At 40.0% G+C, this 25,809-nt stretch overlaps 1 protein-coding gene across 4 annotated transcripts in view; it reads right to left on the bottom strand.

The window, feature by feature from the left end:
• KCNQ1 (potassium voltage-gated channel subfamily Q member 1) overlaps positions 1-25,809 on the bottom strand; it is a 364,018-nt gene that overhangs the window by 337,606 nt on the left and 603 nt on the right. The window lies entirely within an intron of this gene.

Below are 25,809 nucleotides of genomic sequence, written 5' to 3'. Positions count from 1 at the left end.
GTAATTTGTTGACGGCAACCCATGACAATAGCTGCTACACTGAAGTTTAAGAGTAAAAAAAAAAAAAAAAAAAAAAGCTAAAAATGAAACCTCGCTTCAGACCAAAGAAAATAGTCAACGTAATGTGCTTTAATCAGGGGGAGTCACAAAGTGCCGTGAGGGTAGACAGGACAGAATTGGCAGGTAGCATGCAGGGGTTAAAAACATTGCATCAAGAGTCTCCCAACTACCAGTTATTCTTCTAGAGAAGATCAGCCTGGTATACTGTCAGGTCACAAACATTCAAACACACACTCCTTTAGCAGCAGAAGTTACCAAAATGTCTTAAATGGTAGGCTTCCAGGGACTGCTTCTATCATGTTTTGAGGGACCCCACCATACACTGTGACCAAATCCTACCCAAGAGATTCAGGGCATTTTCCAAAAAGCTGTGGGATCTAAATCCTCTCTCTGTGATGACTTTAGGGAGAAATGGTTGGTGATAATTTTCTTTTCTCCCTCCCTCATTTTCTAGTCCTCTAAACTTACTTTGTTTTCCTCTTTTTCTCCTGCTTTTTTACTGCTGTGGAGGGAACAAGGAAGCATGGAAAAGTGACCAACTGAAAATATTTTTCATGGCCCACTTTCGAAAGTTTTAATTTTAAAGAGAGAAGCAGAAATTTTCAGAAAAAGAATGTTCAACAGGGAGGTATTTGCAGTATGTTGTGAATTTTAATTAGCTAACAGCATTTTTTAGAGTTAGGAAGTCTTCAAGCCAGGTTGAAAAAATGCAGATATCGTTCAAGGGGGTGCTCTCTAATGTTCATTGTTTGGTATCTCTGGAAACAATATCCAATGTATCTGGGTAATTAATGGAACTTCTGAGCAATCAAAAATAATTGATTTAGTTTTAGCTCTTTCAAGTGCTGTTGTTCATTCAGTCTCTCAAAATAAACTAACTTCACCGCACTTTTGATTCTAGGTGAAACACATAACCAAATGCTCAACCACATTCACCAGTTCACAGTGAGTTCCTCTTTTACACAGTTAATCAGCTGCAAAGACACTGCACACACAATGGCTCAGAGAAGAATGGGCTCAAGTACACACAGATACACCATAGTCACAAACTGAAAAAGACAGCAACCATGGACTGCTCTGCTGAATATGGGCAGCTGTAGTAGGCTCTTAAATTTGCAGATGCAAATGGCGAATAGCTAAGGGCACACCGTACTTATTGGGGGCAAACGGAAAAGTCCTCCAAGCCCACAGAGCAGTGTAACGCAAGAGGATGCCCATGTGCAGAATGCCACACATATTTATTCCTCTCAGGTGCACTGACGGCACGCCGTAACAATCCAGTCTAGATGAGCACACACCAGATGAACAACCTGTCCTATCATCATGTGCTATTGTTCACACACAAGACTCCTTCCTAACGCCATTTAAATACACAACATGGAAACTCTTGACGCAAACAGCCTTTGTTTCTTCTGCAAAAGATTTGTAACATTAACTCATTAACCATAAATATTTAAAGTGCGGCTCATAACATTGTTTCCCCTAGACCACTACGCTGCTGTTATTAAGGTGCCGCTTTCAAACTTGTGTTTTATCTGAATGGCTTTTTACCAGCGGTTCCCAAATAAGGCAAGGAAGCAAGTCCAACACGTTCAAGGTCACTGTTTGCATGTCAGATTGCACTGATGGTTATAACTGTTGCAGTTTTCCACCTTGAGAGGGCAGGAAACTAAAGGCCTTCTGGGTAATCAAATGCACATGGAGAAACAATAAAATACGCCCATAAGATGATGGGTGCCAAGCTTAATTATCTAGTCTGCTTTGCCAGAAATGACAGCCAGCTCTAAGTGTTCTTAGACACCTTTTGCCTGATTTTTTTTTTTTTTTTTTTTTGGAACTACAGAGGTGCAAACAACAATGCCCCTAGCAGCCACGATGGCAAAAAGCAGAAAAAGGACATATGAAACTTTCAACACGTGACTGTTAGCTGCATGCACTGCATTTTTTCCTCATTCCTGGAATATCGTGTTTAACGCAACACAAGATGGATAACTCTTCATTGTCGTTTCTGCATAACACTTGTTAAACAAAAGGTGTTATGAGCAGGTTATTCTGAACAACAGATGTGACGAACCAAGCAGAATCTTTTTGAAGGAGAATTTATCAATTTCTCATGTAGCTGCTTTTCCAATACACCGTCTCCTTGTTGCTTTCATTTGAAAAGAAACTTATAAACTACGATAAATTATTTGCAACCAGAAAGGCCAATAAGGAAGCACAGGGACTCTACTTATTATCTTACAGTTTCAGTCATCTAATGAAACAATTTGGGGAGTTTTGAGTTCTTAATTTAATTATTTTTCAATCCTCCTTTTACAAGTGTCACTTGTTTCATTAATATAGGGAAAGTTCATGATTGCTTGAACTGAGCGTATTGTTCTTGGAGTTCTGATCATGCGACACAAGTTGCTACTATTTCTGCATGCTTTCTCTTTTCTCTTCCAAAGTATCCTCCCTCAAAGAAAAATGGACACTGAAAATAGAGAACAAGATGTAGGCCAAACATAATTTAGTTTCACTGGCCCTGGTTTTATGTTACTGTAGAGAAATAAAACCAAAAAACACTTTAGCACATTTGGAGTCAGTTTTCATCAGCAGCAAGACTGTCTTTACAAGAGACTCAATAGGGTGTTCTAGTTCCAAGTACCTGAAAAACATATAACCATACCTCTTCAGCCTAGATTATTTCAATATAATTTTTCGGCCCCCTTCAACTTTGTCACCTCAGCTATTGTAGGCCCTGGAATTAGATTTAAACATAACTACACCCCATCACCCCAAACAAATGAGAAAAATAAATAAAGCCTGAAGATTATGCAATGACAGGTAACTTTCAATATCTTAACTGTCAAGATTTAAAACACCAACATGAGTGATTTAAGTCCCAGTGCAGCCTGGCAAGAAATATCAATATGTGGTAATATTAGAACATTCTAAATAGTTACTATATACACTAGAGAAGTCATTAATAATTCTAACATGTAGGTACTTTCCTGTATCAGCTGTAACGCTGAGCAGTGAATACAAAAGTGAGGGTTTTAGGGGTTTGGCTTCTTGTTGTTTTCTTCAGTATTTTGGATTCGTTTTTAAGTTATTCGGGATGGTATTTTTTTCCAAACTCCTAAGCACACAGATCCCTTGAATTGCCAGCAGAACTGTGTTGTCTAAGCAGCAATGAAAACAGCACCCGCAGTTTATAAAAATCAACTAAAAATCTGTCCCTTACACATAATGTATTATTTGTACTCTAGCTACAGAAGTACAGCTTCCTGTAGCAAATGAAATTACTTGAAGTTCATTTGTTATCACCACCTGAATCTTTGCTGATCCAAAAGCATACCAGAAACTGAACCACTGGCCAGCTTGGTTCCCACAAAGGATACAGCCTTAAGAATGACAGATTTCTAGATCTGATCTTTGCCTCAGTTGATGTGTTCTCAAGTAAAATATTTGGAGATTGTCTCTGAGTTAACAGTAAAACATACGCATATCAAGTTCCAAAACCATTTTTAGTTTGACCCAAAAGGAAGCAAACCGTTTTCTTCCGTTTCCAGGCACTTTCTTTCAAGCAAAGCAAAGGACTGTTTACACACAGGAGGAACTGGTGATAGTACTATCAGAAGTTAAGAGGTTCATAGACCGATTGGTGATTTAGGCTGAGATTCTGCAACTGCAATAATCCATGACCGAGAACTACAGTTCTCATTCAAGTAGCTCAAGAATTTGGAATAAAGATGCCTTTGGATTTTAAGGTGCAGTGATGCAGACAGCAAAGTATATTTTAGCTTAGGATGCCTTCAAACGTGTGTAACAGGAAAGAAGGGAAGATGATGATAACTTCATTAAGAGCTTCACTGCAATTAGTTAAAAGTTGCATGCCAGATATTTGCCTGGTAGCACAGAAATTTACAGCACTAAATTCAATTTGAGTTAAGGAAACTCTATGCCAGCCAGCAAGAAGTTAGCCATATGACTACCCATGCTGGCTTCTAAGTAAACAATACAGACACCCTACTGCAGTATTACAGCCATACGCACACAATACCTAATCACCACCAAGTAAATAAACAGTTACTCTACTATAGGGACACCGTTGTTTTAAAGAGATCTGAGAAAACGTACAAGCAAAAATTAATGACGGGTTCTGGGCTTCTTTAGGCTTAACCTTGGCAGAATATTTTTCTTGGAGGAGGAGTTAGTTTGACTTTTAGGGCCTCTTATTTACTGAAACTTTAGATTTAGCAGAGAGATGGTTCTTGCCAGCTGCCTGAAAACCACATAGTAATAGTAGCCTCATAAAAACCTGTCACACACCTGAAATCACAGCTTTTAAACGGCTTGAGAGCTAGAGGATTATAAAAGAATGCAGACAGCTGTCTTCAGGTGTGGTAGCTCCATTTAGCAAACACCAAGGAGGTTTTCCAAGCTTTTACACCCCTGCCTCAGCCTCTAGCCACACACTAGAACCGGCTATCTATGCTGTGGAAACACATGCTGGGATGGTAAAGGAACAGGGGTAAACCAGTACCCCACAGTGTGTTACTGCAGTTATCTGGCCAACAAAGTTTGAGAGCGCTTTAAGTGCTCTTCAAACAAGGATATCTAGACTTAATAACTTTCCTGTTGGGTTAACTTTGCCACCACACTGAAAACTTACCTGTTTAACTTCACTGCTTTAGCTGGTATTACATAAACCTCTGCCCCTTCTTTGCTTTGTATTTCTCCTCAGCTTTCTATATCCTCTTGTTTTCCTAATATACGTATCATACAACGATAGAGCACACGTGCCTTTAGCAGGCCCACGTGGAAGACCCACAGGTCAAGAAGACTGAAAACAAATGAGAGTGCATCTCATCAGAGGATGAAGTATGTTTGAGTACTCTCTGAATGAACACTTATAAACTGGCTTTTGATTACCTTTTTTTTTTTTTTTTAAATACTCAACACTTCAAATATTGTATCACACTGAAATCAGCAAGAGTCCCACCTACAGGAGAGAACTAAAACTGAAATCCAAGTTACCACAAGAGGAAAAAAAGTATATATATTATAAAAAGAAAAAAAGTATCACTGAATGCAAAAGAGACTGTCATGCATAACTCCCTGGCAGAACTCAAACTGAGTTATTCAGTAGCCTGGAACCCTCATCCCACTGGCTGGGCTGCAGGGCTCCACGTTCCCCAGGATGCAGGCTTCAGCTCACAGGACTGGCTCCAAGCAAGGTCCCTTTCATAAACATATACCACTAACATCTTCTGGTTGCTTATAGCACCTTTCATGCCATGCACTGCACTCTGTTTTGAACAGGACGTGTCCCATCCTTAGAGAAGATAGCTGTACGTGAGGCTAGCAAAAAAAGGAGGCTAATGGAGGCTGTCCCATGCAACACCTCATCAGGAGACTCCAGCATGATCCCTATTATTTGTTGTTTGCATCGCTCTAGCACCTAGCAACCTCTACCATGAAGTAGTGTGGTTTGGTGGTAAACACTGCACATATATAAAGGAAAAAAAAAAAAAGAAAAAAAAAGATGGCAACCTGACAGATCAGCTGTGTTCAAAACAGAATACAGAACACCTAACATCAGCATAGGCCTGAGACAGTAAGGACTTGGTGCCTTGCAAAAGGTGCTACATTTAGCCAGTTAATCTTCAAAATATACGCTCAGATATTCATAGTTATGTGTACCATACCTTGTGCAGAGTTTATATTCCTTGAACTCCGAGCATATCTCCTGGCTAACACAACTGGGTATGTAAATGCATTTGTAATTACATATTGGGTTAGGGAGAGATTTTCCAATCTAGAAAGTGGGCATGCATTAAAGTTTGCTCTTCAGAGTTTATTTCTACACCAGAGCTTCCAAGCAGTTCAGAAAGCATTTGGTTGCCAACCTGTTGACACTAGAGAATTGCTGTACTGTTTATTTTATGGTAATTACATAGCAGAGATCCGGCGTCTTTATTAAAAAGCCACTCCCATTTCATGAGTAACAGGAACTGCTTGCTCCAAATAAAAATGCAAATCAATTCCCTGGCTAGAATTGTGAATGCTTAGAAAGATTTTGCTCAAAAGGTAAACATTCGCTATTTCATGTCAGAAAAATAAAAGCTAACAAATACAAGGGAACAGTAAAAGAAAAATCAAGATGAGAAATGAGAAAATACACGCCTCCTATCCGTTTAAGCAAAGGGAGCAGCATAGTAATGCTTCCAGGGTACTCTGAACTAACAGACTTGAAACGGTGACCACTTGAAAAATGACCGATTCCACCTCCTGCTTCTGTTTAATCATGCACCAGTAGCCAGCCAGCAATAGCTTGGCTATGTATTATTCCAGTAGGAGTGTTCCTCTCCGTAAGATAACTAAAGAGACAGTAGCAGTTCAGCGTTTCGTAAGCCAAGGCAGTTTCAACTATGAAATTCCTCATGCTTGAGGGAAAAAAAAAAACAAACAACAACCCGCAATACTAAAATCCTGGCAACTGGCAGTCACAAGGAAAAGCAGTTTCCTTCCACTTTAAGCATGGACAGAGTTTAACACCGTAAGTAAACAACTGCTCTAGCTTCTCATTGCTGCTTTTTCTAATCTAATACACAACTGCTCTCCCAAGAGTCCAAAGAAGTTGAAACACATACACACACACACAAAAAAAGGAGAAACAGAAGAGGAGAGAAAAAGCCATGAAGATATCTTCATATCAATGAAGACACTGATGTGCCTTCGTATCAAATGAAGACAGATATACATGCAAAGAAAGGAAGTAGAGAAATAATGTTTGCATGCTACTTCAAATACCGGACATCAAAACAGCATGTTAACAGGCATACACATTTGTAGGAGAGGTAATGGCATCTATTCTCTACACGTACATGTGTGGCACCAAAATGAAGACACCCTTGTCATCACCTCTTTTAGGTGCCAACAGGATTTTTCTACATGTTATTTTCCACCCCTTCCCCAATTCATCTACATGTCTTTGGGCAATAGACTGTTACAAACAAATCACTCGTCAAAACAACCAGCTTCCTTGAACATCTCAACAAACAGGATGGAGCATTAAATCCAAACAGCCACAGAACTGGTGGCTAGAATTAGTTATTTCTGGTCAAGTCTCATTTAAAGACTTTCAAAGCTGCTTCAGAGAGTGAGTGAACGCAGCTCTCATTTCAAGTCAGTGAGGGACATTCCAACATATCTTCCTTAGCCACGTGCGAAAATCCCACTTACATACCACACTGATTACTCTGGGACACAGCTGCTATTTAAGGGGTAGAGCTGAGATCAGAGAAGTGGCTTCCATCACAGCTACTTCTGATTAACTAACTGCTGTCAATCTGCTCCTTGGCAACTGACATAAAGTGCACTCTTTTTTTTTTTTCACATCAGCTTCTTGTTTGAAAGTTGCAGTTCCACAGTAATTTTCAAACTAAAATCCAAGGGGGTTTCTTATTACTATTTTGCTTAAAAGTAGGTCAGATGAACTTTTAATTGCATTTAAAATGCTTGCTTGGCATTTTTAGCATAAGAGATATGGTTTAGTGACGGTTTTTGTCAGAGTTGGGTTGATGGTTGGACTAGATGATCTGAAAGGTCCCTTCCAACCTAGGCAATTCTGTGATTCTGTGATTTCAAAAACCTGCACATCTAGCAGTTTCTACTTGATCCAGCTGTAGACCCATGTGGAATTTGATGCCTGCTCAAATACAGCAATCTGACTTCAAAAAAAAAAAAATGTAAAGATATCTGGCAGGCAAACCCACCTACAAACAATGATGCAACTGTTCAAAGTGACTTTATCTCTGGCCCAGTTCCCCAAGTATGGCATGAATTTTGGTTTTAAGCGTGTGGCGCGAATATAGGACCATTCACTGAACATTAACTTTGAAGTTTCTATTTTTCATAGATGCATAAGCATTCATGCAATGTTTAAAATGCAATCTAAAAAGATTAGGTAATACAGAACTTAGTTTCAGCAGCAATGCAAAGTTATCACAACATAGCAGCATCTATAGTTCAAAAAACTGTCTAAAATTCAACATCTTGACAACGCACTATGCACCTCCAGTCAATCTCTTCTTAAGACTCCATTTTGCATTTCTTTACCTGTTGAATTCAGCTGTTCAACCTGAGTTCTTCCTGAAAACAAAGTATTTCCATCTAATTTAATTTTACATTCAGCAGAATATTTCTTGCCAGAAACATCTAACACACAGTGTAAAACAGAGTTGCTAATACCAGATGACGTTAATCAAATGGCAACTCTCCACTGCCCCGCAATTAAAATTGATAAGAAGCCTGTGTTCTTCAGCACTTCTTTTCAAGTCTAACAGTAGGCTCTGGAATTGCCAGCCACTGAAGGTTTTTATGACTTTGCTTTTTATGAATGCATGGCTTAACAGGAGATAAGCGCTTTTGTGCACTTGGCTGGTGTTTGCCCATGATCAAGACTGTTGACTGGGGGTTTATTGCTGTGAAAGATACCAACAGCACTCCAAGGACAGACTGGGACATTCCAGCACTTGTCAGAGAGGTGCCAATTTCCCCCTAAATCAAACATCACAGAGCCATAGCAGTGCTGATAACGGCTTTAGACTTGGATGCCAGGGGAGAGAAAAGTCAGATTGTGTAATTCACTACAGCTAGAACAAACAGCCTACAACTTCACTTTAACTTGTGGGTCAGGGAGGAAGAAGGATCGCACTTTATCTACGATACCGTTGTCAGTCAGTCCCTGATGTCGCTGTATTAACATATACCTTGGGGGACTGAAAGCAAAGTGCTCTAAGGTACTAGTGCAGTAACCAGGGCAGGGTGAACCTATTTGTATTGTCACTTTACCTTAGAGCCATGTATACTCCCACAGTACTAGATGCTGTAAAGACATACAAGGTGTGAAGACCCCTGCCCTAGAAGATTACGCTAAAGTACATAGCGGCAATGTCTATACAGTTAGCTGTAGTCAACTACCTCTGTCAGGCTCAGTGCCAACTTTGGCCCCAACACCAGCTAGAATTGTTAGTGCCAACCTTAATAAGCCCTGCTTTTCAGAGGCTTTGCTAGAACAGATGCAACCCTACTGTGTTGCAGATATCTAGCTGTTAGGCCAGAACCAACTCACACCCTGCCTGTCAGCACAGGTGCAGGGTTTGCATGTATGTTCCCTCTACATTCATGCTTCACACAGCTTCATTCAGCCTGATCAAGCAGTCACAGCTCAATTATGATCCATATTTAGGTCTAGGAGACCAGTGCAGACACTTAAATCTTCTAAAACCATCTGGACTAGTATCAAAGTTCTTAGAGATATGGAGTGGAGAGAAAGCTACAGCCAGTAAATCTCATCATTTCATCCAGGTCCATGGGATGTTGATAAAGTAGTCTCTTCCTCTCCTCTTCTGTAAATAAAGTGAAAAGAAACAACCAGTAAAGCTGACACGGAGGAGTTGTGAGGAAGAAGTAAATTTACAGGCAGTCCTTATTCCTTAGCATCTAGGCTATTTTTCTCCATTTCATCCCATGTATTCAAATTTATTTCAGCTCATTAATATAAAGAAGTCATGTTTACACTTTGGGAATGAAAGCATACGTTGTCCGGCTTTCCCATGGCTATTTATCTTTCTTGCATTGCAATAGCAAGACTTTTGTTACGAGTATCCTGTAAAAAACACTTCATTCTTCCCTGTGCTTATCCTAAGATAAATGGGAGAACAGGGAAAAGTGAAGCAACTACTTTCACCACCATGGCCTCTCCTAACTATACAGGAAAACCACTTATTCAAAGCAGAGATCAATTACTAAATACCTTTTAAAAGACGTGCCCGATAATACTAGTTTTATTTTACAAGGTAGGTGCTAATCTCAGCGGTGCAACCGAATTTTATTCTGGTTAATCATTTACCGTCGATGGGACACTTTACTCCAGTTCCTGTCCTAAACTCACACAACTTTCCCATGCCACTGGTGGCTAAAATTCAGCAGAATACAAAGTCTCTTCTACACACCACATGGCTTGAGCATTTGGGAGGGGTGGGAGCAGGAAAAAAGAGGCACCATATAAAAAGGACAATGACAATGAAGTCCGCTTAACAAACAAATGTTGTGCTCGAGAGGCAGAGACTGCAATCCCAGTGAACACACAGAGCATTTCATTTTAGCAACCAGAAAGAAGCATCATCAGATTGCACTTGTTATGGGGGACGGAGGAAACCAAAGATACACATGATTGTTATTTTCTTAACATTGCAAGACTGCTTTTCTTCCTTCCTTCTGAAACAGCATTTGTCCTGAAGCCAGGTGCAACCAGTACACCTCACAGCTAAAGGCAGTTGATGGATTGGATCTGGCTCCCTATACTGAGTTTTGGATCATTAAGTAGACAATTTTAAATTAAGCTGTATTGATTCTTTTTTTTCTCCTCTAAGCAGGTCTCTATTGAAACATGAGTAGCTCATAAAAATATCCCTTTTAGCAGAGGAGATATAATTGATAAAAACAAACAGAAGGCATGACTAAATAATTGTTTAAATATTTAAGATAACATTGAACTACCACCAAACAGGGTAAAACTTGAGTTCAGTCTTATGCCTCAAGTTCCCATTTGTATGAAAAGACAGAATAATGGCCTCAATCTCCATTATAACGATTTTTGCAAAGTGCTTGGTAACACTCTGAGAATTACGTTGACATATATGCACACGTAGGTGCACAGATAAACACACAAACTTGAACATCATGTAGCTTACTGCACATCAGACACTTACCTGACAAAGAACCAAAAACCAAAAATTCCCTTATTATTTCTTGATTCAGCTGTGGCAACAGACTTCTTTTATTAAGTATCTGGATGACATTTTTGCCTCTGCCTCCCCAAGTTTTCATTGATAAAATTATCAATTCAACATAGGCAAGCACCAGTTAAAAACATCTATAAAGTTTCAGTGTGAGGAGGAGGAATTACAAAGTTAAAATCCACTTAAAATTCTTACTTTATTATTTCTTTTACATCAGAACAAAAAGTTACTTAAAAAATACATAGAACATGCATTTGTGGATTTTTTTCCCCCAAAATTTACACAGAAATGAAAACAGGTTACTAAGCAGTAATCAGAGCTTTTAGAAATATGTAAGTTACATGTACAATCCATCCTGTAGATACACAGGCACCTCACCATAAGCTGAGTAACACTGCAGCTTTGTTGTATTTGGCAAGCAAGCCCACGTGGTGTTCCCTCTACTCAGGACACAAGTATATCTGATGAAAGGTTTATCTTTCCTTTCAACTCCCTATCAAACACAGAATTCAGCACAAACAAACTTTTGTGGGAAAGGGAGTGGACACAGTGGAATTTCAGCATCTCAGAAGTCTTCAGCTGACAGTAGATAACATTATTACTCATTGTTACAAATGGTTCTCCATAAACGCTTTCAACTAGCAACTTCACATACCGAGTCCTACCCATAGGCAAAACTCAGCATCCTTCAGACCAACAACAACCACAGAACCACCTGGTGAAGTACCACACAAGCTCTAAACATAGGTGCAACAACACTGAACTTGATAAAGGTAAGGACACTGCTCCAGGTCACCATTTAACAGGTCACAAAAAAGGTGACATTAAGATAGTCAGGTATGTCGTATTCTAGTGAATTTCGACAGCAGAAGCACAGTTCATGTCTGCAGTCTTGTTAAAAATCTTAACATACTGCATTAACTGCAGAGAGATTACTACGTTCTTCAATCTTTCAGCTTCATACAAATGACCCTGAAGATTATTGAGAAGGGCTGAGTTTATCTGCCACGGAGCATCACGCAAGTGCATGCCACCACGTGTCTGTGACAACCAGGCAGTACCTGGTTAAGGCAACTCCTGCACATAGGTACATCTCAGCTGGAGAAGGACTGGCCACTAGCGAGTCAAAGGTCCTGTCAATGAACCCTAGTGACTAAGCAAGAGACAGGGCGATTTTGTCACCTGTTCACTATTACAATGCAACTCTTGATGCTAGGTAACCTGTCTCAATGACCCCATTAACTCGCTGAATTTCAGGGACAAAATTACTACTGTTAATACCTTATAGATGGCTCATGGACTAAGGAAAAGCTTAAAAGAGCCTCAAAAATAGTCACATGCCATAAGGAAACAAGTACTGCTCATTAAATGACCTGCTGGTAAAACGAGACTCAAAGGCTGAGAGACACAGAATGCCCTTCTTACAGATTTTCAAGGGCACAGCTATCACCCATCACTTGTGGATGAGATCATTCAGCTCTGTTAAGTCCTAGATGGGTTGCCATCTCCTTTCATGCTGAAACTAGAAAGTTCTTGCAACAAAATCCGTCAGCCCTGAGATACAGGAGAATCTATTGAACAACATGCTCAGCTGCGAGTCTATCTAGCTCTTACAAAGAGGCATACCAGAAAAGGGGTGGGAGTAAACATAACACACACAAATAAAAAAATAAAAATAAATAAAAAATAAGAAAGAAAGAAAGAAAGAAAGAAAGAAGCACTCTGCAGAATGACAGAAATTAAGCTAATTATTTCTGGCACCTCTGTCCAAGATACAGGCATCTCATATTTGCTATCAAGGGTAATAAACTAGGCCATACTAAAAAAGCTGGGTAACTACTTTGAGATGGAAAAAAACAAAGTAGGGAACAGTAGTGAACAATGCAGACCCAACTTCATGCATGCTACCAGATCGGGGAGAGCTCTAACAATCAAGATGCTCTCTAAACTTGCCCATAGTAAGACTGAGGTACAGATCCACTTCTCAAGAGATAGACAAAGCGTGCAAGTCTTCGCTTCAGCAGCAAGGCTGTCACTGCTAAGGATTATGATGCCAAGAGAGTAAACAGAAAGGAGACATTTCCTTTGAAACCCTGATGCAACTGTCACTTTTCTTAGCTATGTGAGAAGAGCCACCCACCCACCACAACCTGCTAGATCTCCATCAGCCACTCACTGTTAAATCAGCCTGTAAATTCAGATATGGTGGATTCAGCTAACAATCTATGATACATAATATTTCATCCCAAAGATCTTTGCCACTTTCAACAGCAAGACAGAACAACCTGGACGAGAAAGGAGCAATTCTTGTTATCACAGCAACAATGCATTGAAAAGTCTTAAAATTTGACTCCACCTTGCTGTAAGTGCATTGGAAGGATCAATAGAGGAAGAACCTAAACCTATCCTTTGTGTAGCCATGCAGCTAAAGACCCCAGAGTCAAAGGAATCTGGCCATCACAGGTAGTGCAAAGGCCAGAAGATTACCTGCAGGGATGCCATCAACAGCAAAGACGCAGGGATGTGTAACAAACCTGTTCTCAAAAAACTCATAGCAGGTTTTGGATTGAACTAACATGAAAGGAGCAAAGGTACTTCACAGGAAGAAACATAAAAGCTGGGGACAGAAAGAGCCCCAACCCTCCACCTTACACACACACGCCAAATGCACGAAAACTCAAGTGCCACAAGGTTCAGAAGTCGCCCAGCTCCCAGGATCTGCACGTATTCCTTTCACAGCATGAGTGCAGAATCCTGAACACCTGTCCCACGGCAGGATCAATTACACCTAGATGAGCCCTGACAAACATTCATCTAGCTTGTGCTTAAAGCCTTATGGGGAGGACGTTCTGCAGCCTTTCCAGGCAATGCAATGCAGTTCATTGCTCCACTATCCTTCCCATTTGACCAGAGAAATTCAGAATGTGCTTTAAAGACCTTTACTACTTATCTAATTCATCTGAAAATGAAGAACAGATTTTTTCCTCCTACCTAGGGCAGTCTCTTTTTGAAGACTTCAAGTCATCCACCTTCCACTCTCCCACTGTTATTCTTTACGCTAAGCTATCTTTCCTCAGATCACAATATAATGTTTTCTAGTCCTTGGGTGGCTCTTATTCTTCCATTTTCCTCCCATTATTCTCCTGTTTTTGATTGGTCTACACCTTTGCTGAAATACAGTACTGACAGTTTCCATTTCCCATCCACACAGTACCAATTTCATCAACAAACCATGTTCACAAAGGAAGCATCAAGAATCTGATAAAAGATATATATATATGGCAACATCTGGTTTTCCTCTAGCCACAACCCCATTTATTCCATCACAGTCTGAGTTTAAATTGACAGATTATTGGGGTTACGACCAATCCATGTTGACTGCTAACATATGTTGTATAAACAGACTGATTTCCAAGTGCTTAGAAATAGTTGGATTACTTGGTAGGTAGTTTCCAGCAGGATCCCTCAAGAGAAGCGCATGTCACTTTGCATACATTATTTCAATAATGAAAAACATAGACCACATACAGGTTTCCTGAAATGAATGCTGTTTTTCTGAAGAGAAAGGTATTTGATATAAAACTTTTCTCAGAAAAAGGAGACCACCTCAGTAGAGGCTAATGGCTAGTATCAAAACCTGCTTGAATGCTATCTACACTATTTTGTAGAAGATATATAGGCTAGCGTCACTTTACTCTTACAGATACTATCTACTGAAAATTTCTAGAGATTTTGCTGTGCTTATAGTACATGACATTTTTGCACAGTCTACTCAATTTTCCAGTCTCACTTTACAGTGAGACTTGGTGAATATATAATGTTTAATATTAAAGTCACACAAAAAAACCTGCCACAGAAGTCATCAAGAGAGAGGCTCAGTGTTTGACAGAGTGCAACAAGCAATTCACATGCCCAAGGACCAGCATTAACACAGTACAGCTACAGCCTCGCATTTGCTGCAAAACCTGCAGAATCCGAAAGCCTTGTTTTCTCCCTCGTTCTTGTAGCGTTTTTCTCATTTTCATGGTTCAAACACATAGTTGTCCGAATAAGATCATGTCATAATAGTAAATAAAGGCTACAAAGAGCTGTCTTGAATGAACAGAACTATGAAGGCATACAACTAACGTGATTGTGTAAGACATAGATGTCTGTGCCTGTCACGCTTTATATACCGTTAAAACAGGGAACTCAGACTGTCTAGCGCCAGGATGCTGGATAACCTGTTGATATAGAAAACATCAAGTAAGCAGGTTTATTTTGTGTGAAGTGCTGAGATAATCCATTATCAATACTTTCTGGGTCATGGATAAGATAACAGCATACAATCACATGAAGTTTACTCACACTATGGATAAAGCAATACACATTTATTTATTTACTCATCATCAGGTTTGACTGCATTTCAGTGTCTTCTAAAACAGGATTGAAAAACAAACAAATCAAATAATCTCAACTAGATCTAGTTAGGAAGAATATGAAGGAAAAAAAATTTAATTATTTGCCAAAGATTGTAAAGGACAGATAAAGTCCTTGTTCTACAGAATACAAACACCACTGATTCTTAACACCATCAGCACAGGGCGTTCTCTTTTTTTTAAGCCACAGGATGGAAGATCTTTCCACTTGTCTCTGTTCCCTATCTCCATTGCCCCGCACAGATAATTGGGCAGAGGCACCTGAAGGGTGTACGAATGAGATTAGCAGCAGCAACTATTTCCTGCATCCATTCTCCTTTGCTCTACTTGTCAACATCCTTACAGGAGATGAGGGACCTTTCCTTCAGCTCCGAGTTGGACTGTGGTGCCCTCAAGGGTTATTATGAAAAAGAGTCTAGCAAATTCCAGCCCATTTTAAAATTATGTAATTTCACTGGCAAGGGGATAGCTGCTGCAGGAGTAAACATATTCTTTGAAAGTAATTCCTTACTTCACAGAAGGAAGATACTTTCACTACAAAGGCTGCAGCCTTTATTGTACTAGTGATGAGCAAGGGTTCTGTAATCTTTGCCACCAGTACTGTGCCTCTGCTATTAAACCTAGTGTCTTTGGAGGGAATCCAGGGAACTAACCTGATGGATGATTTACATTCTGTTCTCGCACCGTGACTCAATTTTCTTCCCTATCCAACCCATATAAAATAACGTAATATTAACATTGCAATGAAAAAATATTGTTAAAAATTGAAAAAAGTTAAACGTATCCCCAAAACTTCAGGGAATACATTTGCAGAGGAGGCTAGTGACTTCTGAGCATGGGAGCTACACATATCCAAGATAGTGCAATTTTCTTCTGCCAGTTCAAGACTGCTGCCTGACAGTAAGCAGCTTATGGCCATCGCGAGCAGTCTGTGGTCTAACAGAGGGGACAAGTCTCTGTTCTTGCCCAGTCTAGAACACATGCAAGAAGGGAAGGACAGAGAGAGGACCATTTATTTTTAGAAGTCTACAACAAAACTACTGGTGAGATGATGAAAAACCTGGGTATATATGTTATGTAATTTAACATATTTACTACGGGCGAGAGACAACAGCCATATGGACAAAGTAAAAGTTTATATAGAATTATCACCGTAAGATGCTTAGTCTTTCAGAAGGAAATACCTTATTTTAAATAAAATAATTTTAACTGAGTTCTATGCATCCTGTGAACAGTGTCTGGCAAGTAATTTTAATAGCCCTAACTTTGGAGATGTGTATACAAGTTTTTGTCTTTACCTTTTATCTTTACTAGTTGCTCCCACTGGAAAGAAAATATCTATTCGCATAGTGAAGTTAGACACATGATGATCATTTCTTGCAGAATCAAAACAGATATTACTACTTTCCTATTATTGCAAAAGAAAATGCATGCTGTATTTTTTTCACGGTGTGATAAAGTAAAGCTAATAAATGATAAACAAGACCACAACGTGTTAGGATAAACAAAAGTAAAGATTTTCTACTATTTCAAGATCTTACTTCACCAAGAACTGTATATTTCTCATTTGAAGTAGGCACTAGTCAAGTTATATAACAAAGCATTTACTTATTAAATAACCCTTACAGAAAGAGGTACACAAAAGAAAAGGGATTTTATAGTTAGGAGTAAAACCTTTCAGTTTTCTATTACAAATGACAAAACTGTATTGTCAAACTACACAGCATAAGTCCATTGGCATTAGTGAAACATGTGTGAGATTTATCTTCCTACTGAAAACTTTAATATGAAATTCAAACATCAGGCTCAATATTTGCAGACGCAGAAGCTTAGAAGGACACAGAAACCCTGTCCTAGTTTTATTTTGGTTAACATTTTTCATAAAATATTAAAACATCACATTGATTGTGAAGAACATATGAGAAAAACTAGAAATACCTACTCTAGGCATGTTGCTAGGAATATCTAAAGGCCACCTAATGATTTGCAATATAATTTCCTATTTCTGGTAGCTTATAGCTTTCAAAAGGATAAAATTCCAAGGCTGCAGTTTCAGTAATTCCTTGCATAAAGTCCCGTGTACAGACACGTTCTTTTCTTAAACTCAAAAAGGATTCAGCCATTTTTGATAAAATATGCATTTGTTAAGTTACACCACTGGCAGTTCTTACACTTAAGCAGTTCACAGTAACAACTTGCTTTTCTCATAGTCATTGTTCTAAGCTTTAAGAAGTCATTGGCTTCCCTGTGCCTGCCTATTTTTTATTGTAATTTTTCCAGGTGTTGTAAAGTGGGGGTGTTAAGGGAGGAAACTGCCATCTAAGAAATGTGGGACAGTACTTTTGGTTTTCTGTGGGGTTTTGGTGGTGGTGGTGGTTTCGAGTGGTTTTTTTTAGTAAAAAACCAAAACAAAACCCAAGTACTTACACTATACCTACACACTTACCCAAGTTCTGCTTTGCACTCTGTAAAATTTCTTACAGCTCCTTGAACACAGAAAACAGCTGTTACTTCACTATTCTGTACCATGAAGCGGGGAAAAGGGGAACATGAAAATCCATGTGTCCTCAAAAATTGATCATGCCAGACAAGGGAAAAATTCACGTCAAGCACCTCTCTGGTTCTCCAGGTGTGCACAAACTGGTGGCCAAAGAAAACTACTTCATTTAGAGCAGCTTTAGAATTTCCTATTAAGAAAAAAACCAACCAAACAAAAAAATTGCTGTCTAAAAACATACAGAAAAATTAATATTAAGTTTGACTACTTAAGGCACTGAACACTTCCTCTGTTATTATATATACACACATATATATCTTTCTGGAAGGAGGTAAAATACAGTAGCTACTAACACAGTAGAAGCTTGCAAATATATGCGCTCTCCCACTATCATTACTGGCATTATAATCGTTCTCACAGGCCATTATGCCAGATGAAGCATGACTGTATGAGCAGAGCTAGTACCTTACCTAGAAACTCACTAATCTACACATTCTTCTTCTGTAACTCAGCCTACCCATCAGGCTTATTTGCAACTGGCAACTTTCCAACGCATTTGAAACTTGTGTTGGACCTCTTGGTTACAGGCAGAAAACACCTTGCCCCCAACAAGACATTATTTTCCATCTGGAATTGAATGAGCAAGTGTTCACTGCCTTTGTGTTCACCACTAATGCACATTAAACAATCTATTAACACACAAAATTAATGAGGTACTGCCAAGTTTAAAGTCAGCAAAGCACTGTGCCTGTGCATAGTTCACTACAGCATATGTTGGCACCGTTGTGTGTAATACATCCAGCACTCAGGCATTTGGAGCTCAGCCTAATTAGTTCACTGCAATTGAATCTCAACTCTAGCCTTGATTCAGCTGCAATGAAAGTTTTGAAAGAGGCCTATCCACACAGCCTTGCACGTTTTTTCCCTGGCACTCGAAAAGCCAGGGCAAGGAAGTGTGCCAGAATTGCCCAACCAACCATTTGACAGATATACAGAAATGTGAATACTGCACTTACTGGTTTTCTTAAGATCATTCATGTGCAACTTTTAAAGGTAGAATAATTCTTTTCCGGGAGGAAAGCAAACTCCAGAGAAGGACTTGAAATGTTACACTGGAAGGATGACAGGAAAAGAGAGAAGGCCTGTCCCCAGGAAAGCCTGCCCAAATCTAATACATTTATAACTTTTATGTGTGCATTCCACAGAGTTGTTTCTCTACTGCATGCAACCTGTCTCCACTGAGCATTACTGTTCAGAAGTTTACATCTTCTGCTTCCACCAGTTACTCGAAAACCTAAATGTCAGTACAATTACAAAGTCTTTTTTGCCCCACTGAACTCCCTCCCCTCACCCAGATTCTGTCTCTGCCACCAGGCCACAGGTCAAGATGAGACTCCACAAGGTTTTTTTTCAAGTAGCCGACCATATCACACTATCCATTTCAGAAAAGAAACTGAATTTTCATTATTATTGCTAGAGATACTATGTGCCCTCAAAAGGCATTTTAACTAGAAGATACCTAGCTTTTCGCCTTCCTTCCCCTTCAACAATCAAAATACATTTGTACAATGATTTCATGCAGCAATCATTTAATGTGACAGATGATACAAAGATAGTAGTTTAGTCAAAGTGACTTCCAGGAATTAATTACTAGTGGTTAACATTGAGAAGATCTGGTTTCCAATACTGCTTTTCTTTCTGATGACAGCCAATTACTAAATAAACCTGGATAATTTTTTTCTTTTCATTTTTAGTCAATTATGCAGTTATTAGTATCCGCGTTTCTTATCCTGAGAACTTCCACTGTCCCACTGTCACTCCTGAGGTCTTCTTGGCAGAGGCTCGGATTGGTCTCAGTCACATGACAGCCAGAGAGTCCTCAGCAAAAATGGAACTTCTGTCACATTACAGATTGGGAAATATGGCACAAGGCAAAAGTGTAAAGCTGTATATTGGCCAGCCCAAATACTATCTCAGTCACACAAGTCCCAAAGAAGCACCTTCATGCCATATTGTAGCTAAGAGGCTGCACTGCAGCATGCAGCAGGGAAGGAAGGAGCAGCAAAACCTTTACACCACTTCACCTCACCTGTATCAAAATCTGCCAAGACTCAACACTTCATTTACCTGTCTGATCAGCAAACAGGGCTGACTCTGCAACAGCAGCTCCTAAACGTTACTGCACTGTCTTACATTACCACCAGCTACAATAAGGGACAGGCAAAGGGTCTTCCCTCCTCTCTGGGAATACGTGAAGTTGGCTCTCCAACTCCTTTTTATCTCCGATAAAAGTGTTAGCAGGCGTATTGATAGATACACAGTGCTAGGTTGCAAAGATGTCCACTCTGCTGCAAATCAACACTAGACTGTAAAGTAGGGCTGAGGAAAAAAAAAAAAAAAGAGAAAAAAAAACCCCAAACCCTACAAATATCGCCTTGTTTCCACTTCATTTTTCCCAATGTTAGTCCTTGAGCATGTGTGCAACCTCAAAGATCTATGTAAACCACTGCACAGCTGTACCACACCATGCTCTTGAAAATGCAAAGGAACACAGCGGCAGATTCCTATTATTACAACTGTATCTGGTATGAAGGAATGGGAGTACCGGGCTCCAGTAGCACAAATAAATACTAAATGATAGTTGTAAGCAACAGGAGCTCATAGACAATGGCCATATAGAAATAAAACAAACATTTGTTCGCACCAGCCTCTGCATGACAAGAAGCATAATGTCTCTCTCAAACATGCCAAAATAAAGAGGCCATTTTGACTTCAACTAAACTACCTCAGTCTTGACAAGACAAAAAAAAAGCTAAACCTGGGTCTTCCTGAAATTGACTGCAGTAGAAGGAATATGACTGTGATTTAATAATTTTTGTTTCCTTCCTCTTAGACATGCCATGCTTATTTTGGAGGATTTAAATCTGCTTTTTAAAATAGAATAATATGAACGTCTGACTCCTAGCCACAAAAATCTCTAAACATCCCAATGTTCACATCCAAAACATAGTACTTTGTATCTTTTGCCCCTTTTTTCACTCAGTTTACTCAGTCTTAAAGAAAACTTAGTCATGTGTGAGCACATGCACGCACTTATTTAACGGATCTTTTTCCCCTCCCTCAACCGTTTACACATCAAGTATGAACCAGCAGGTTTAGAAGTATGTTTGCAGTACATTTGGAAACATGACAAAAATGGCATTTGAAGTTGGAGTTATGCTTCTTCCTCACAGTATTGTATGTAAAGAGCACTATGTAAACACTGCATTGCCTTTAATAATTGATTACTGTAAGTCCTGATGCACACGCAACTGGAATATTCTATCTACCCTTGCTTCTTATCTTTGCATGCGTACACAAGCAGCCACACTTCTGAGACTTTGCCTGTTCCTAGCGACCAGTCTCCCAAATCTCAACCACTGGCCAGTCCGAGCTTATGTAAACATCTTGAGATTCGAACAAACTCAATAACAATCATTGCTGATTAAACCAAACCTATACAAAGGCAAAGTAAATTGAACCAGGTACACTCATGCAAAGATAAGATAGAAGCTGATTATCTTGCATGGCAAAAAGGAGAGCTGCCATACCGGAACAGACCAATGGCCCATTGGCTTCCGAACTGTTCCCTCTGGTAACAGCCAACACTTCAAAGAACGTGGGGAGTCAACATGCAGTGTACGTTGCCAGAAGTCATTATTTGCCATACCGAGAACAAGAAAAATCACCAGAAAGCACATAAGTTTCTTCAGGCGTATTTTAAGATGGTTTATTTTAAACTACTTAAAGAGGGTGAGAAGAAGCTCTTCCCTCATGCATTTAAATCTAAAATAATTTTTTAAAATATCTGAAGACTTCACTTATTCTTCACAGTCTTTTCCAACACTGGGACAGTCTCAGGATTCCAGCAGGCCACTATGAGGACAGAATTTAATCTTCTTTTGTCCCTCCACCTCTCTTCACATAGCCTGAAAACTTGATTCGTTAAGGCCACAGAACATTTCACTTCTCAAAGCCACTATCCCAAGGTGCACTACTATGATAAGTGTGATAAGATGCCCTAGCTCTGTCTGAAGGTCAATGAGAACAGTGGCACTCAGTCATTTCCTCACCTCTGACAGCCAAGGGGGATTTGGAGGCTCTGACAGGATAGCTCTTGCTTGCAAAATCCAGGTTTCCAAGCAACCACCAGTTGTGTTCGCAGAAGCCATGCATGTAAATCTTCAGCTATCAAGTACAATTTACTTGCACTGGTAGAATTAAGTGTACATATACTATATACTTCATATATTTAAATGAAATTTGATACAACATCAAACCAAATCACGTAGCTGAAATAAAAGCTTCTATCAACTCCAGTAGTACTTTTAGGCAGCTTTTTTGAGTGGTAAATTAATAGCTGATTCCCCATTCCCTCTCCCCACAGAGACTATTTCCAGAGCCTATAAAAAGCTAGTATAAATGGGGTACAATATTTCATTTCTTATTCCACTTACTTGAGATGTTTCTGCTCTTTGGTCTGAGCAAATAAGACAAATCACAGAAAAGACCCGTGCAGAGTTCAATTGATTTAATCAGCAACTGTGATATCCAATTATCCTGGAAAATTAAAGATATCAACAAGAGAGAAAGAATATATATTTTGCATCTTGGAAAACAGGTATTTCAGATGCTTTTTGAAAGAAATAACAATTCAGAAGTAAACAGGTCATTGGTCTGATCTAGGACAGCAATCCTTTATTGCTGTAGAAGGTAACCAGATTCCAACCTTTAGATCAAGGGGTACACAAGGGGCTTTGCAGCACACCAAAACATAGAGCTATTTAAACAATATGAAACAAACATACCAACAATAGAACCTGTGATTAAAGCTAAGTGTTCAACTTCCCTTTTCCAAATATTATAATACAAAACTGAGGAAAATCAGTTCTGAATATCAGTTCTTAGCTATTAGTATTCTAGATACCACTAAGATTCCTGACCAGGAAAAGGGTGTGACAGGCAATCAGTAGATGTAGCTCTTATCGCTTGATAAATAGTGTTTCAACAACCAGCCAGAGACACAGATCCAGGACGAGTTACACTGACTACTCCAGGAGTTGTTTCTAAATTTTATCATTTCAGCGCATAATTAAGAACACAGCCACATACTCTGCACAACACAGAACAGTGTGATAGATAGAAAATAAAGAAGCCTGCAGTGCTTCTTGCTCCTGTCTGTGGGCTATATCTTGGCCAGGACCCTCTTCTCAGCTTGGGTCTTTATGCACCAAATTAACACTTCTCTACCCTTTCTTTCCCCTCTGAACCTTTAAGACAGTGACCGAGACCTCCCAGGCATCTGAAAGCCCCCAGAATAAAGCAGGAGGTAGCCAGGAGTAGTCACAAAAAGCCAACAGGCAAATGACATGAGCCTTTTAAGCTCATTTGGCAGGAGAGACAACCATCAGGGCCCTTGCACGTCACAAGGTAAAGCCCATCTTAGCTCTCTATGAATGTCTGTTTGTCTGCTGACAACAAAATAATCAAGTTACTTCCTCCAGTGGGAGAGAAGTGCAAGCATGACTGGGTGGGGGGACGTAGGAGGTGGTGTCTTATAAGTCTGAGTCCTTTTTAGCTCTGCAGCTCATCACCTGTAACCAACTGCTTGCAAAAAGCTATCAAACTACATGCCAAAATCAGCTCCCATGCCTCCTCCAAGAGTAGAGGCTGAGACACAACAGCTTCTCTGGATCAGACAAACCATCTGCCTTGTCAGTTGATTTTAGTGAGAAACTTCTGCTTTGTAGCAACTATTAATCCACCAATACTCAGCACCTGGCTGGCAGGGGCTGTACTCAAAGGGAGCATTCCTGGATGCAGCAGAAAGCAAGCATCCCAGGAAGTTGCTGTGGGAGCTCAGAAAGAAAGAGACTCAGAGAGGTATGGACCAGAGGTCAGTAACCGAAAACATTATTTAACGGGCACAAGAAGCGCAGCCTTATCTACCACATAAATAAGAAGTTGGGATGACTGAGGGCAGTACAGACTCAATTCCCTCTGCTGGTGGAAATCAGTGAGGCTGCCTAAAAAATGCACACATAGTACTTGCAGATTGCCTTGCAAGAAACATATGAGGGTGGTAGTAACCTCTTCTGTCTCTTCAGAGTCCTAAGAGAAGGAATTTGCACACTGCTTAGTAAGAGGCCTGAGAATATTTACTGCCAGTGTCATTCTCCATTGCATCAGAAGAGCTCTTCTGGGAAGAGGGGAAACGCTGGGGCTAATGCTTACTTACACCATGGATAAGTGTGTATTGGGGGGGGAGAGACAGGCAATGACTTCCCATACATATTACAATCTCTTTCCTAAAGTAGAATTACAAAATCTTAATTCTTGCAGAGATAGGATTAATCCACACTGCTAATACTTGGGGGGGAAAAAATAAATTAAAATTCAGGTTAGAATCTTAGGTAGATAAAGGGATCTAACGTTTTTGGCCTTCTTTTCCATGATTTTCCTAGGCCCACCATTAAGGTTTAGAGAAGATTAGTTAAGATAGTGAACGCAATTTATTGTCCCTTCTATATATAATTTCAGACACCTGAAGGAGGCCAGAAATCATAAGAGATGGGTGCCTAAAACTCCTTTCTGGAGGAAAAAAAAAAACAATAGAATGCCTATTCCTAAAAGTGTTTTACGTTGTTCAACCACAACTGTTGGACACTTCGTAATTATGGCCATTAGCTGTTTTGTCATCTAATGGCATTATCATAACACTAAAGAGAACGGAGCCCACAATTATCTGAGCAGCTGCACACAGTCATTTCCTAATTAAATACATTCAGATGACAGCTGTTTTCCCTCCACTAAAATGAAGTTGATACCACTTACCTGACCACCTAAAGACTCCAGAATCCTCAAATGTGGAATGTAAGCACTTTGACTTAAAATACCAGTTACTCAGAAATAGAATTTAAAATCAAACTACAATAATTAGATCATAAAAACTGATTTTTATCAAAGTCTTTTGTCTTAGGATTTTGACCATAAAATGTCTTTACCTCTAGCTGTAATAATAAGCGTGTATATATGTAGCATATGTATATATAGACGCATATGTGTGTTTGTGCATGCATACAATAAACAGACACCACGATTCTGCCTGACCTTGTTACCTACATTGCTCAAGCGTCACGCAAGCCTTCCGCAACATCTCGATTAAAAAGCACTGACTTCTCTTGGAGGCACTTGTTGAGATCCTTGTGCACCACAGACCTACCAAGGTGGACACTGCTCTCCATAATATTATACCCAAAGCACTTTTCAACTTGCCTGCAGCTAAGCAGCTTTAACATCCTCCAAACATCGTTGTCCCTCCTTCCTGTCTAAAAATAACAGTGATGGCATTTGTACCCAACAGGTCAAGGAGTTAGAGTGAGGAGCAGTAGAAGAGGCAAGGAAAAGGAGCATCACCTGTCTCCCTCTCTTCTCCAACAGGGCTGTAACACTGATAACACACCTGTTCAGCCAAATGCTGGAAAATCAGGAGTCACTGCATTAAAAATTACTAAAGAACAGATGACACTGTTACCTACTTCGCTTCCACGCTCAGAAGGCAAGATTTATTTCAACTCCCAGGGTAACTTTCTGAAGAAAATTGCCTGATGCCAGCTCCTGCTCTATCTGATAGCTACACCTAAGAGCTCCTGAACCGAAATACAGCATTTCTGTTCAAAATAACAGAAACCTTCCCTCAGAGTGTGACTTTTTGCTTTGCTTCATACCTGTGGGGGAAAAAAAAAACAAAACAATAAAACCACTACCTCAGAAGACCGTATCTGCAAGCGGTTCAAGCCTTGAGCACTGGGCTGGTCCGGAAAGCTCCGCGACGGAGGGGGCGGCCGGGGCTGCCGCTCTCCCGCCTCGGCCGAGCCCCGTGAGGGGAGGCGGGGAGGGGGCACGGCGGCGGCCGCCGCCTCAGGCTTCGGGCAGGCGTGAGGGGCAGCCCCGAGAGCCCCTCGCACCGGTGGCCGCGCCGGAAGACGGGTTCCCCCGCTCG

Source organism: Larus michahellis, chromosome 4 (genome assembly GCF_964199755.1).
Source record: "Larus michahellis chromosome 4, bLarMic1.1, whole genome shotgun sequence".
Classification (NCBI taxonomy): domain Eukaryota; kingdom Metazoa; phylum Chordata; class Aves; order Charadriiformes; family Laridae; genus Larus; species Larus michahellis.
This window is presented reverse-complemented; position numbering and strand designations above follow the sequence as displayed.